Below are 16,413 nucleotides of genomic sequence, written 5' to 3'. Positions count from 1 at the left end.
TATATCGTATAACGTATAACGTATACAGTATAATGTATAACGTATAACGTGTAACGTGTAACGTATAACGTATAGCGTATAACGTGTAACGTATAACGTATAACGTATAACGTATAACGTATAACGTATAACGTATAACGTATAACGTATAAAGTATAACGTATAACGTATAACGTATAACGTATAACGTATAGCGTATAACGTATAACGTATAACGTATAACGTATAACGTATAACGTATAACGTATAACGTATAACGTATAACGTATACAGTATAATGTATAACGTATAACGTATAACGTATAACGTAGAACGCATAACGTACAACGTATAACGTATAACGTATAACGTATAACGTATAACGTACAACGTATAACGTATAACGTATAACGTATAACGTATTACGTATAACGTATAACGTACAACGTTTTACGTATAATGTATAACGTAGAACGCATAACGTATAACGTATAACGTATAACGTATAACGTATAACGTATAACGTACAACGTTTAACGTATAACGTATAACGTAGAACGTATAACGTATAACGTATAACGTATAACGTATAACGTATAACGTATTACGTATAACGTATAACGTACAACGTTTAACGTATAACGTATAACGTAGAACGTATAACGTACAACGTATAACGTATAACGTATAACGTATAACGTATAACGTATAACGTATAACGTATAACGTACAACGTATAACGTATAACGAATATCCTATAACGCATAACGTATAACGTATAACGTATAACGTATAACGTATAACGTATAACGTATAGCGTCTAACGTATAACGTATAACGTACAACGTATAACGTATAACGTATAACGTATAACGTATAACGTATAACGTATAACGTATAACGTATAACGTATAACGTATAACGTATAACGTATAACGTATAACGTATAACGTATAACGTATAACGTATAACGTATAACGTATAACGTATAACGTATAACGTATAACGTATAACGTATAACGTATAACGTATAACGTATAACGTATAACGTATAACGTATAACGTATAACGTATAACGTATAACGTATAACGTATAACGTATAACGTATATCGTACAACGTTCAACGTATAACGTATAATGTATAACGTATAACGTATAACGTATAACGTATAAGGTATAACGTATAGCATATAACGTATACAGTATAATGTATAACGTATAACGTATAACGTATAACGTAGAACGCATAACGTACAACGTATAACGTATAACGTATAACGTATAACGTATAACGTACAACGTATAACGTATAACGTATAACGTATAACGTATTACGTATAACGTATAACGTACAACGTTTAACGTATAACGTATAACGTAGAACGCATAACGTATAACGTGTAACGTATAACGTATAACGTATAACGTATAACGTACAACGTTTAACGTATAACGTATAACGTAGAACGTATAACGTATAACGTATAACGTATAACGTATAACGTATAACGTATTACGTATAACGTATAACGTACAACGTTTAACGTATAACGTATAACGTAGAACGTATAACGTACAACGTATATCCTATAACGCATAACGTATAACGTATAACGTATAACTTATAACGTATAACGTATAACGTATAACGAATAACGTATAACGTATAACGTATAACGTATAACGTATAACGTATAACGTATAACCTATAACGTATAACGTATAACGTATAACGTATAACGTATAACGTATAACGTATAACGTATAACGTATAACGTATAACGTATAACGTAAACGTATAACGTATAACGTATAACGTATAACGTATAACGTATAACGTATAACGTATAACGTATAACGTATAACGTATAACGTATAACGTATAACGTATAACGTATAACGTATAACGTATAACGTATAACGTATAACGTATAACGTATAACGTATAACGTATAACGTATAACGTAAAACGTATAACGTATAACGTATAACGTATAACGTATAACGTATAACGTATAACGTATAACGTATAACGTATAACGTATAACGTATAACGTATAACGTATAACGTATAACGTATAACGTATAACGTATAACGTATAACGTATAACGTATAACGTATAACGTATAACGTATAACGTATAACGTATAACGTATAACCTATGACGTATAACGTATAACGTATAACGTATAACGTATAACGTATAACGTATAACGTATAACGCATAACGTATAACGCATAACCTATGACGTATAACGTATAACGTATAACGTATAACTAATAACGTATAACGTATAACGTATAACGTATAACGTATAACGTATAACGTATAACGTATAACGTATAACGTATAACGTATAACGTATAACGTATAACGTATAACGTATAACGTATAACGTATAACGTATAACGTATGACGTATAACGTATAACGTATAACGTATAACGTATAACGTATAACGTATAACGTATAACGTATAACGTATAACGTATAACGTATAACGTATAACGTATAACGTATAACGTATAACGTATAACGTATAACGTATAACGTATAACGTATAACGTAAAACGTATAACGTATAACGTATAACGTATAACGTATAACGTATAACGTATAACGTATAACGTATAACGTATAACGTATAACGTATAACGTATAACGTATAACGCATAACGTATAACGTATAACGCATAACGTATAACGTATAACGTATAACGTATAACGTATAACGTATAACGTATAACGTATAACCTGTGACGTATAACGTATAACTTATAACGTATAACGTATAACGTATTACGTACAACGTATAACGTATCACGTATAACGTATTACGAATAACGTATAACGTATGACGTATAACGTATAACGTATAACGTATAACGTATAACGTATAACGTATAACGTATAACGTATAACGTATAACGTATAACGTATATCGTATAACGTATAACATGTAATGTATAACGTATAACGTATAACGAATAACGTATAACGTATAACGTATAACGTACAACGTATAACGTATAACGTATAACGTATAACGTATAACGTATAACGTATAACGTATAACGTATAACGTATAACGTATAACGTATAACGTATAACGTATAACGTATAACGTATAACGTACAACGTATAACGTATAACGTACAACGTATAACGTATAACGTATAACGTATAACGTATAACGTATAACGTATAACGTATAACGTATAACGTATAACGTATAACGTATAACGTATAACGTATAACGTATAACGTATAACGTATAACGTATAACGTATAACGTATAACGTATAACGTATAACGTATAACGTATAACGTATAACGTATAACGTATAACGTATAACCTATGACGTATAACGTATAACGTATAACGCATAACGTATAACGTATAACGTATAACCTATGACGTATAACGTATAACGTATAACGTATAACGTATAACGTATAACGTATAACGTATAACCTATGACGTATAACGTGTAACGTATAACGTATAACGTATAACGTATAACGTATAACGTATAACGTATAACGTATAAAGTATAACGTATAACGTATAACGTATAACGTACAACGTATAACGTATAACGTACAACGTATAACGTATAACGTATAACGTATAACGTATAACGTATAACGTATAACGTATAACGTATAACGTATAACGTATAACGTATAACGTATAACGTATAACGTATCACTAATAACGTATAACGTATAACGAATATCGTAGGACGTATAACGTATAACGTATGACGTATAACGTATAACGTATAACGTATAACGTATAACGTATAACGTATAACGTATAACGTATAACGTATAACGTATAACGTATAACCTATGACGTATAACGTGTAACGTATAACGTGTAACGTATAACGTATAACGTATAACGTATAACGTATAACGTATAACGTATAACGTATAACGTATAACGTATAACGTATGACGTATAACGTATAAAGTATAACGTATAACGTATAACGTATAACGTATAACGTATAACGTATAACGTATAACGTATAACGTATAACGTATAACGTATAACGCATAACGTATAACGTATAACGTATAACGTATAACGTATAACGTATAACGTATAACGTATAACGTATAACGTATAACGTATAACGTATAACGTAAAACGTATAACGTATAACGTATAACGTATAACGTATAACGTATAACGTATAACGTATAACGTATAACGTATAACGTATAACGTATAACGTATAACGTATAACGCATAACGTATAACGTATAACGCATAACGTATAACGTATAACGTATAACGTATAACGTATAACGTATAACGTATAACGTATAACCTATGACGTATAACGTATAACGTATAACGTATAACGTATAACGTATAACGTATAACCTATGACGTATAACGTATAACGTATAACGTATAACGTATAACGTATAACGTATAACGCATAACGTATAACGCATAACCTATGACGTATAACGTATAACGTATAACGTATAACTAATAACGTATAACGTATAACGTATAACGTATAACGTATAACGTATAACGTATAACGTATAACGTATAACGTATAACGTATAACGTATAACCTATGACGTATAACGTATAACGTATAACCTATGACGTATAACGTATAACTTATAACGTATAACGTATAACGTATAACGTACAACGTATAACGTATCATGTATAACGTATTACGAATAACGTATAACGTATGACGTATAACGTATAACGTATAACGTATAACAAATAACGTATAACGTATAACGTATAACGTATAACGTATAACGTATAACGTATAACGTATAACGTATAACGTATAACGTATAACGTATAACGTATAACGTATAACGTATAACGTAAAACGTATAACGTATAACGTATAACGTATAACGTATAACGTATAACGTATAACGTATAACGTATAACGTATAACGTATAACGTATAACGTATAACGTATAACGCATAACGTATAACGTATAACGCATAACGTATAACGCATAACGTATAACGTATAACGTATAACGTATAACGTATAACGTATAACCTATGACGTATAACGTATAACTTATAACGTATAACGTATAACGTATAACGTACAACGTATAACGTATCACGTATAACGTATTACGAATAACGTATAACGTATGACGTATAACGTATAACGTATAACGTATAACGTATAACGTATAACCTATGACGTATAACGTATAACGTATAACGTATAACTAATAACGTATAACGTATAACGTATAACGTATAACGTATAACGTATAACGTATAACGTATAACGTATAACGTATAACGTATAACGTATAACGTATAACGTATAACGTATAACGTATAACGTATAACGTATAACGTATAACGTATGACGTATAACGTATAACGTATAACGTATAACGTATAACGTATAACGTATAACGTATAACGTATAACGTATAACGTATAACGTATAACGTATAACGTATAACGTATAACGTATAACGTATAACGTATAACGTATAACGTATAACGTATAACGTAAAACGTACAACGTATAACGTATAACGTATAACGCATAACGTATAACGTATAACGTATAACGTATAACGTATAACGTATAACGTATAACGTATAACGTATAACGCATAACGTATAACGTATAACGCATAACGTATAACGCATAACGTATAACGTATAACGTATAACGTATAACGTATAACGAATAACGTATAACCTATGACGTATAACGTATAACTTATAACGTATAACGTATAACGTATAACGTACAACGTATAACGTATCACGTATAACGTATTACGAATAACGTATAACGTATGACGTATAACGTATAACGTATAACGTATAACGTATAACGTATAACGTATAACGTATAACGTATAACGTATAACGTATAACGTATATCGTATAACGTATAACATGTAATGTATAACGTATAACGAATAACGTATAACGTATAACGTATAACGTACAACGTATAACGTATAACGTATAACGTATAACGTATAACGTATAACGTATAACGTATAACGTATAACGTATAACGTATAACGTATAACGTATAACGTATAACGTATAACGTATAACGTATAACGTATAACGTATAACGTATAACGTATAACGTATAACGTATAACGTATAACGTATAACGTATAACGTATAACGTATAACGTATAACGTATAACGTATAACGTATAACGTATAACGTATAACGTATAACGTATAACGTATAACGTATAACCTATGACGTATAACGTATAACGTATAACGCATAACGTATAACGTATAACGTATAACCTATGACGTATAACGTATAACGTATAACGTATAACGTATAACGTATAACGTATAACGTATAACCTATGACGTATAACGTGTAACGTATAACGTATAACGTATAACGTATAACGTATAACGTATAACGTATAACGTATAACGTATAAAGTATAACGTATAACGTATAACGTATAACGTACAACGTATAACGTATAACGTACAACGTATAACGTATAACGTATAACGTATAACGTATAACGTATAACGTATAACGTATAACGTATAACGTATAACGTATAACGTATAACGTATAACGTATAACGTATAACGTATAACGTATAACGTATCACTAATAACGTATAACGTATAACGAATATCGTAGGACGTATAACGTATAACGTATGACGTATAACGTATAACGTATAACGTATAACGTATAACGTATAACGTATAACGTATAACGTATAACGTATAACGTATAACGTATAACCTATGACGTATAACGTGTAACGTATAACGTGTAACGTATAACGTATAACGTATAACGTATAACGTATAACGTATAACGTATAACGTATAAAGTATAACGTATAACGTATAACGTATAACGTATAACGTATAACGTATAACCTATGACGTATGACGTATAACGTATAACGCATAACGTATAACGTATAACGTATAACGTATAACGTATAACGTATAACGTATAACGTATAACGTATAACGTATAACGTATAACGTATAACGTATAACGTATAACGTATGACGTATAACGTATAACCTATGACGTGTAACGTATAACGTGTAACGTATAACGTATAACGTATAACGTATAACGTATAACCTATGACGTATAACGTGTAACGTATAACGTGTAACGTATAACGTATAACGTATAACGTATAACGTATAACGTATAACGTATAACGTATAAAGTATAACGTATAACGTATAACGTATAACGTATAACGTATAACGTATAACTAATAACGTATAACGTATAACGTATAACGTATAACGTATAACGTATAACGTATAACGTATAACGTATAACGTATAACGTATAACGTATAACGTATAACGTATAACGTATAACGTATAACGTATAACGTATGACGTATAACGTATAACGTATAACGTATAACGTATAACGTATAACGTATAACGTATAACGTATAACGTATAACGTATAACGTATAACGTATAACGTATAACGTATAACGTATAACGTATAACGTATAACGTATAACGTATAACGTATAACGTATAACGTAAAACGTATAACGTATAACGTATAACGTATAACGTATAACGTATAACGTATAACGTATAACGTATAACGTATAACGTATAACGTATAACGTATAACGTATAACGCATAACGTATAACGTATAACGCATAACGTATAACGTATAACGTATAACGTATAACGTATAACGTATAACGTATAACGTATAACCTATGACGTATAACGTATAACTTATAACGTATAACGTATAACGTATAACGTACAACGTATAACGTATCACGTATAACGTATTACGAATAACGTATAACGTATGACGTATAACGTATAACGTATAACGTATAACGTATAACGTATAACGTATAACGTATAACGTATAACGTATAACGTATAACGTATAACGTATATCGTATAACGTATAACATGTAATGTATAACGTATAACGTATAACGAATAACGTATAACGTATAACGTATAACGTACAACGTATAACGTATAACGTATAACGTATAACGTATAACGTATTACGTATAACGTATAACGTATAACGTATAACGTATAACGTATAACGTATAACGTATAACGTATAACGTATAACGTATAACGTATAACGTATAACGTATAACGTATAACGTATAACGTATAACGTATAACGTATAACGTATAACGTATAACGTATAACGTATAACGTATAACCTATGACGTATAACGTATAACGTATAACGCATAACGTATAACGTATAACGTATAACCTATGACGTATAACGTATAACGTATAACGTATAACGTATAACGTATAACGTATAACGTATAACCTATGACGTATAACGTGTAACGTATAACGTATAACGTATAACGTATAACGTATAACGTATAACGTATAACGTATAAAGTATAACGTATAACGTATAACGTATAACGTACAACGTATAACGTATAACGTACAACGTATAACGTATAACGTATAACGTATAACGTATAACGTATAACGTATAACGTATAACGTATAACGTATAACGTATAACGTATAACGTATAACGTATAACGTATCACTAATAACGTATAACGTATAACGAATATCGTAGGACGTATAACGTATAACGTATGACGTATAACGTATAACGTATAACGTATAACGTATAACGTATAACGTATAACGTATAACGTATAACGTATAACGTATAACGTATAACCTATGACGTATAACGTGTAACGTATAATGTGTAACGTATAACGTATAACGTATAACGTATAACGTATAACGTATAACGTATAACGTATAAAGTATAACGTATAACGTATAACGTATAACGTATAACGTATAACGTATAACCTATGACGTATAACGTATAACGTATAACGCATAACGTATAACGTATAACGTATAACGTATAACGTATAACGTATAACGTATAACGTATAACGTATAACGTATAACGTATAACGTATAACGTATAACGTAAAACGTATAACGTATAACCTATGACGTGTAACGTATAACGTGTAACGTATAACGTATAACGTATAACGTATAACGTATAACCTATGACGTATAACGTATAACGTATAACGTATAACGTATAACGTATAACGTATAACGCATAACGTATGACGTATAACCTATGACGTATAACGTATAACGTATAACGTATAACTAATAACGTATAACGTATAACGTATAACGTATAACGTATAACGTATAACGTATAACGTATAACGTATAACGTATAACGTATAACATGTAATGTATAACGTATAACGTATAACGAATAACGTATAACGTATAACGTATAACGTACAACGTATAACGTATAACGTATAACGTATAACGTATAACGTATAACGTATAACGTATAACGTATAACGTATAACGTATAACGTATAACGTATAACGTATAACGTATAAGGTATAACGTATAACGTATAACGTATAGCGTCTAACGTATAACGTATAACGTACAACGTATAACGTATAACGTATAACGTATAACGTATAACGTATAACGTATAACGTATAACGTATAACGTATAACGTATAACGTATAACGTATAACGTATAACGTATAACGTATAACGTATAACGTATAACGTATAACGTATAACGTATAACGTATATCGTATAACGTATAACGTATACAGTATAATGTATAACGTATAACGTGTAACGTGTAACGTATAACGTATAGCGTATAACGTGTAACGTATAACGTATAACGTATAACGTATAACGTATAACGTATAACGTATAACGTATAACGTATAAAGTATAACGTATAACGTATAACGTATAACGTATAACGTATAGCGTATAACGTATAACGTATAACGTATAACGTATAACGTATAACGTATAACGTATAACGTATAACGTATAACGTATAACGTATACAGTATAATGTATAACGTATAACGTATAACGTATAACGTAGAACGCATAACGTACAACGTATAACGTATAACGTATAACGTATAACGTATAACGTACAACGTATAACGTATAACGTATAACGTATAACGTATTACGTATAACGTATAACGTACAACGTTTTACGTATAATGTATAACGTAGAACGCATAACGTATAACGTATAACGTATAACGTATAACGTATAACGTATAACGTACAACGTTTAACGTATAACGTATAACGTAGAACGTATAACGTATAACGTATAACGTATAACGTATAACGTATAACGTATTACGTATAACGTATAACGTACAACGTTTAACGTATAACGTATAACGTAGAACGTATAACGTACAACGTATAACGTATAACGTATAACGTATAACGTATAACGTATAACGTATAACGTATAACGTATAACGTACAACGTATAACGTATAACGAATATCCTATAACGCATAACGTATAACGTATAACGTATAACGTATAACGTATAACGTATAACGTATAGCGTCTAACGTATAACGTATAACGTACAACGTATAACGTATAACGTATAACGTATAACGTATAACGTATAACGTATAACGTATAACGTATAACGTATAACGTATAACGTATAACGTATAACGTATAACGTATAACGTATAACGTATAACGTATAACGTATAACGTATAACGTATAACGTATAACGTATAACGTATAACGTATAACGTATAACGTATAACGTATAACGTATAACGTATAACGTATAACGTATAACGTATAACGTATAACGTATAACGTATAACGTATAACGTATAACGTATAACGTATATCGTACAACGTTCAACGTATAACGTATAATGTATAACGTATAACGTATAACGTATAACGTATAAGGTATAACGTATAGCATATAACGTATACAGTATAATGTATAACGTATAACGTATAACGTATAACGTAGAACGCATAACGTACAACGTATAACGTATAACGTATAACGTATAACGTATAACGTACAACGTATAACGTATAACGTATAACGTATAACGTATTACGTATAACGTATAACGTACAACGTTTAACGTATAACGTATAACGTAGAACGCATAACGTATAACGTGTAACGTATAACGTATAACGTATAACGTATAACGTACAACGTTTAACGTATAACGTATAACGTAGAACGTATAACGTATAACGTATAACGTATAACGTATAACGTATAACGTATTACGTATAACGTATAACGTACAACGTTTAACGTATAACGTATAACGTAGAACGTATAACGTACAACGTATATCCTATAACGCATAACGTATAACGTATAACGTATAACTTATAACGTATAACGTATAACGTATAACGAATAACGTATAACGTATAACGTATAACGTATAACGTATAACGTATAACGTATAACCTATAACGTATAACGTATAACGTATAACGTATAACGTATAACGTATAACGTATAACGTATAACGTATAACGTATAACGTATAACGTAAAACGTATAACGTATAACGTATAACGTATAACGTATAACGTATAACGTATAACGTATAACGTATAACGTATAACGTATAACGTATAACGTATAACGTATAACGTATAACGTATAACGTATAACGTATAACGTATAACGTATAACGTATAACGTATAACGTATAACGTATAACGTAAAACGTATAACGTATAACGTATAACGTATAACGTATAACGTATAACGTATAACGTATAACGTATAACGTATAACGTATAACGTATAACGTATAACGTATAACGTATAACGTATAACGTATAACGTATAACGTATAACGTATAACGTATAACGTATAACGTATAACGTATAACGTATAACGTATAACGTATAACCTATGACGTATAACGTATAACGTATAACGTATAACGTATAACGTATAACGTATAACGTATAACGCATAACGTATAACGCATAACCTATGACGTATAACGTATAACGTATAACGTATAACTAATAACGTATAACGTATAACGTATAACGTATAACGTATAACGTATAACGTATAACGTATAACGTATAACGTATAACGTATAACGTATAACGTATAACGTATAACGTATAACGTATAACGTATAACGTATGACGTATAACGTATAACGTATAACGTATAACGTATAACGTATAACGTATAACGTATAACGTATAACGTATAACGTATAACGTATAACGTATAACGTATAACGTATAACGTATAACGTATAACGTATAACGTATAACGTATAACGTATAACGTAAAACGTATAACGTATAACGTATAACGTATAACGTATAACGTATAACGTATAACGTATAACGTATAACGTATAACGTATAACGTATAACGTATAACGTATAACGCATAACGTATAACGTATAACGCATAACGTATAACGTATAACGTATAACGCATAACGTATGACGTATAACGTATAACGTATAACCTGTGACGTATAACGTATAACTTATAACGTATAACGTATAACGTATAACGTACAACGTATAACGTATCACGTATAACGTATTACGAATAACGTATAACGTATGACGTATAACGTATAACGTATAACGTATAACGTATAACGTATAACGTATAACGTATAACGTATAACGTATAACGTATAACGTATATCGTATAACGTATAACATGTAATGTATAACGTATAACGTATAACGAATAACGTATAACGTATAACGTATAACGTACAACGTATAACGTATAACGTATAACGTATAACGTATAACGTATAACGTATAACGTATAACGTATAACGTATAACGTATAACGTATAACGTATAACGTATAACGTATAACGTATAACGTACAACGTATAACGTATAACGTACAACGTATAACGTATAACGTATAACGTATAACGTATAACGTATAACGTATAACGTATAACGTATAACGTATAACGTATAACGTATAACGTATAACGTATAACGTATAACGTATAACGTATAACGTATAACGTATAACGTATAACGTATAACGTATAACGTATAACGTATAACGTATAACGTATAACGTATAACCTATGACGTATAACGTGTAACGTATAACGTATAACGTATAACGTATAACGTATAACGTATAACGTATAACGTATAAAGTATAACGTATAACGTATAACGTATAACGTACAACGTATAACGTATAACGTACAACGTATAACGTATAACGTATAACGTATAACGTATAACGTATAACGTATAACGTATAACGTATAACGTATAACGTATAACGTATAACGTATAACGTATAACGTATAACGTATCACTAATAACGTATAACGTATAACGAATATCGTAGGACGTATAACGTATAACGTATGACGTATAACGTATAACGTATAACGTATAACGTATAACGTATAACGTATAACGTATAACGTATAACGTATAACGTATAACGTATAACGTATAACGTATAACGTATAACGTATAACGTATAACGTATAACGTATAACGTATAACGTATAACGTATAACGTATAACGTATAACGTATAACGTATAACGTATAACGTATAACGTATAACCTATGACGTATAACGTATAACGTATAACGTATAACGTATAACGTATAACGTATAACGTATAACGCATAACGTATAACGCATAACCTATGACGTATAACGTATAACGTATAACGTATAACTAATAACGTATAACGTATAACGTATAACGTATAACGTATAACGTATAACGTATAACGTATAACGTATAACGTATAACGTATAACGTATAACGTATAACGTATAACGTATAACGTATAACGTATAACGTATGACGTATAACGTATAACGTATAACGTATAACGTATAACGTATAACGTATAACGTATAACGTATAACGTATAACGTATAACGTATAACGTATAACGTATAACGTATAACGTATAACGTATAACGTATAACGTATAACGTATAACGTATAACGTAAAACGTATAACGTATAACGTATAACGTATAACGTATAACGTATAACGTATAACGTATAACGTATAACGTATAACGTATAACGTATAACGTATAACGTATAACGCATAACGTATAACGTATAACGCATAACGTATAACGTATAAACGTATAACGTATAACGTATAACGTATAACGTATAACGTATAACCTGTGACGTATAACGTATAACTTATAACGTATAACGTATAACGTATAACGTACAACGTATAACGTATCACGTATAACGTATTACGAATAACGTATAACGTATGACGTATAACGTATAACGTATAACGTATAACGTATAACGTATAACGTATAACGTATAACGTATAACGTATAACGTATAACGTATATCGTATAACGTATAACATGTAATGTATAACGTATAACGTATAACGAATAACGTATAACGTATAACGTATAACGTACAACGTATAACGTATAACGTATAACGTATAACGTATAACGTATAACGTATAACGTATAACGTATAACGTATAACGTATAACGTATAACGTATAACGTATAACGTATAACGTATAACGTACAACGTATAACGTATAACGTACAACGTATAACGTATAACGTATAACGTATAACGTATAACGTATAACGTATAACGTATAACGTATAACGTATAACGTATAACGTATAACGTATAACGTATAACGTATAACGTATAACGTATAACGTATAACGTATAACGTATAACGTATAACGTATAACGTATAACGTATAACGTATAACGTATAACGTATAACGTATAACGTATAACGTATAACGTATAACCTATGACGTATAACGTATAACGTATAACGCATAACGTATAACGTATAACGTATAACCTATGACGTATAACGTATAACGTATAACGTATAACGTATAACGTATAACGTATAACGTATAACCTATGACGTATAACGTGTAACGTATAACGTATAACGTATAACGTATAACGTATAACGTATAACGTATAACGTATAAAGTATAACGTATAACGTATAACGTATAACGTACAACGTATAACGTATAACGTACAACGTATAACGTATAACGTATAACGTATAACGTATAACGTATAACGTATAACGTATAACGTATAACGTATAACGTATAACGTATAACGTATAACGTATAACGTATAACGTATCACTAATAACGTATAACGTATAACGAATATCGTAGGACGTATAACGTATAACGTATGACGTATAACGTATAACGTATAACGTATAACGTATAACGTATAACGTATAACGTATAACGTATAACGTATAACGTATAACGTATAACGTATAACGTATAACCTATGACGTATAACGTGTAACGTATAACGTGTAACGTATAACGTATAACGTATAACGTATAACGTATAACGTATAACGTATAACGTATAACGTATAACGTATAACGTATGACGTATAACGTATAAAGTATAACGTATAACGTATAACGTATAACGTATAACGTATAACGTATAACGTATAACGTATAACGTATAACGTATAACGTATAACGCATAACGTATAACGTATAACGTATAACGTATAACGTATAACGTATAACGTATAACGTATAACGTATAACGTATAACGTATAACGTATAACGTATAACGTATAACGTATCACTAATAACGTATAACGAATATCGTAGGACGTATAACGTATAACGTATAACGTATAACGTATAACGTATAACGTATAACGTATAACGTATAACGTATAACGTATAACGTATAACGTATAACGTATAACGTATAACGTATAACGTATAACGTATAACGTATAACGTATAACGTATAACGTATAACGTATAACGTATAACGTATAACGTATAACGTATAACGTACAACGTTTAACGTATAACGTATAACGTAGAACGTATAACGTATAACGTATAACGTATAACGTATGACGTATAACGTATAACGTACAACGTATAACGTATAACGTATAACGTATAACGTATAACGTATAACGTATAACGTATAACGTATAACGTATAACGTATCACTAATAACGTATAACGTATAACGAATATCGTAGGACGTATAACGTATAACGTATGACGTATAACGTATAACGTATAACGTATAACGTATAACGTATAACGTATAACGTATAACGTATAACGTATAACGTATAACGTATAACGTATAACGTATAACCTATGACGTATAACGTGTAACGTATAACGTGTAACGTATAACGTATAACGTATAACGTATAACGTATAACGTATAACGTATAACGTATAACGTATAACGTATAACGTATGACGTATAACGTATAAAGTATAACGTATAACGTATAACGTATAACGTATAACGTATAACGTATAACGTATAACGTATAACGTATAACGTATAACGTATAACGCATAACGTATAACGTATAACGTATAACGTATAACGTATAACGTATAACGTATAACGTATAACGTATAACGTATAACGTATAACGTATAACGTATAACGTATAACGTATCACTAATAA

Source organism: Ptiloglossa arizonensis, unplaced genomic scaffold, assembly GCF_051014685.1.
Source record: "Ptiloglossa arizonensis isolate GNS036 unplaced genomic scaffold, iyPtiAriz1_principal scaffold0077, whole genome shotgun sequence".
Classification (NCBI taxonomy): Eukaryota; Metazoa; Arthropoda; class Insecta; order Hymenoptera; family Colletidae; genus Ptiloglossa; species Ptiloglossa arizonensis.
The sequence above is the reverse complement of the archived record's forward strand: the minus strand, read 5'-3'. Positions refer to the sequence as shown.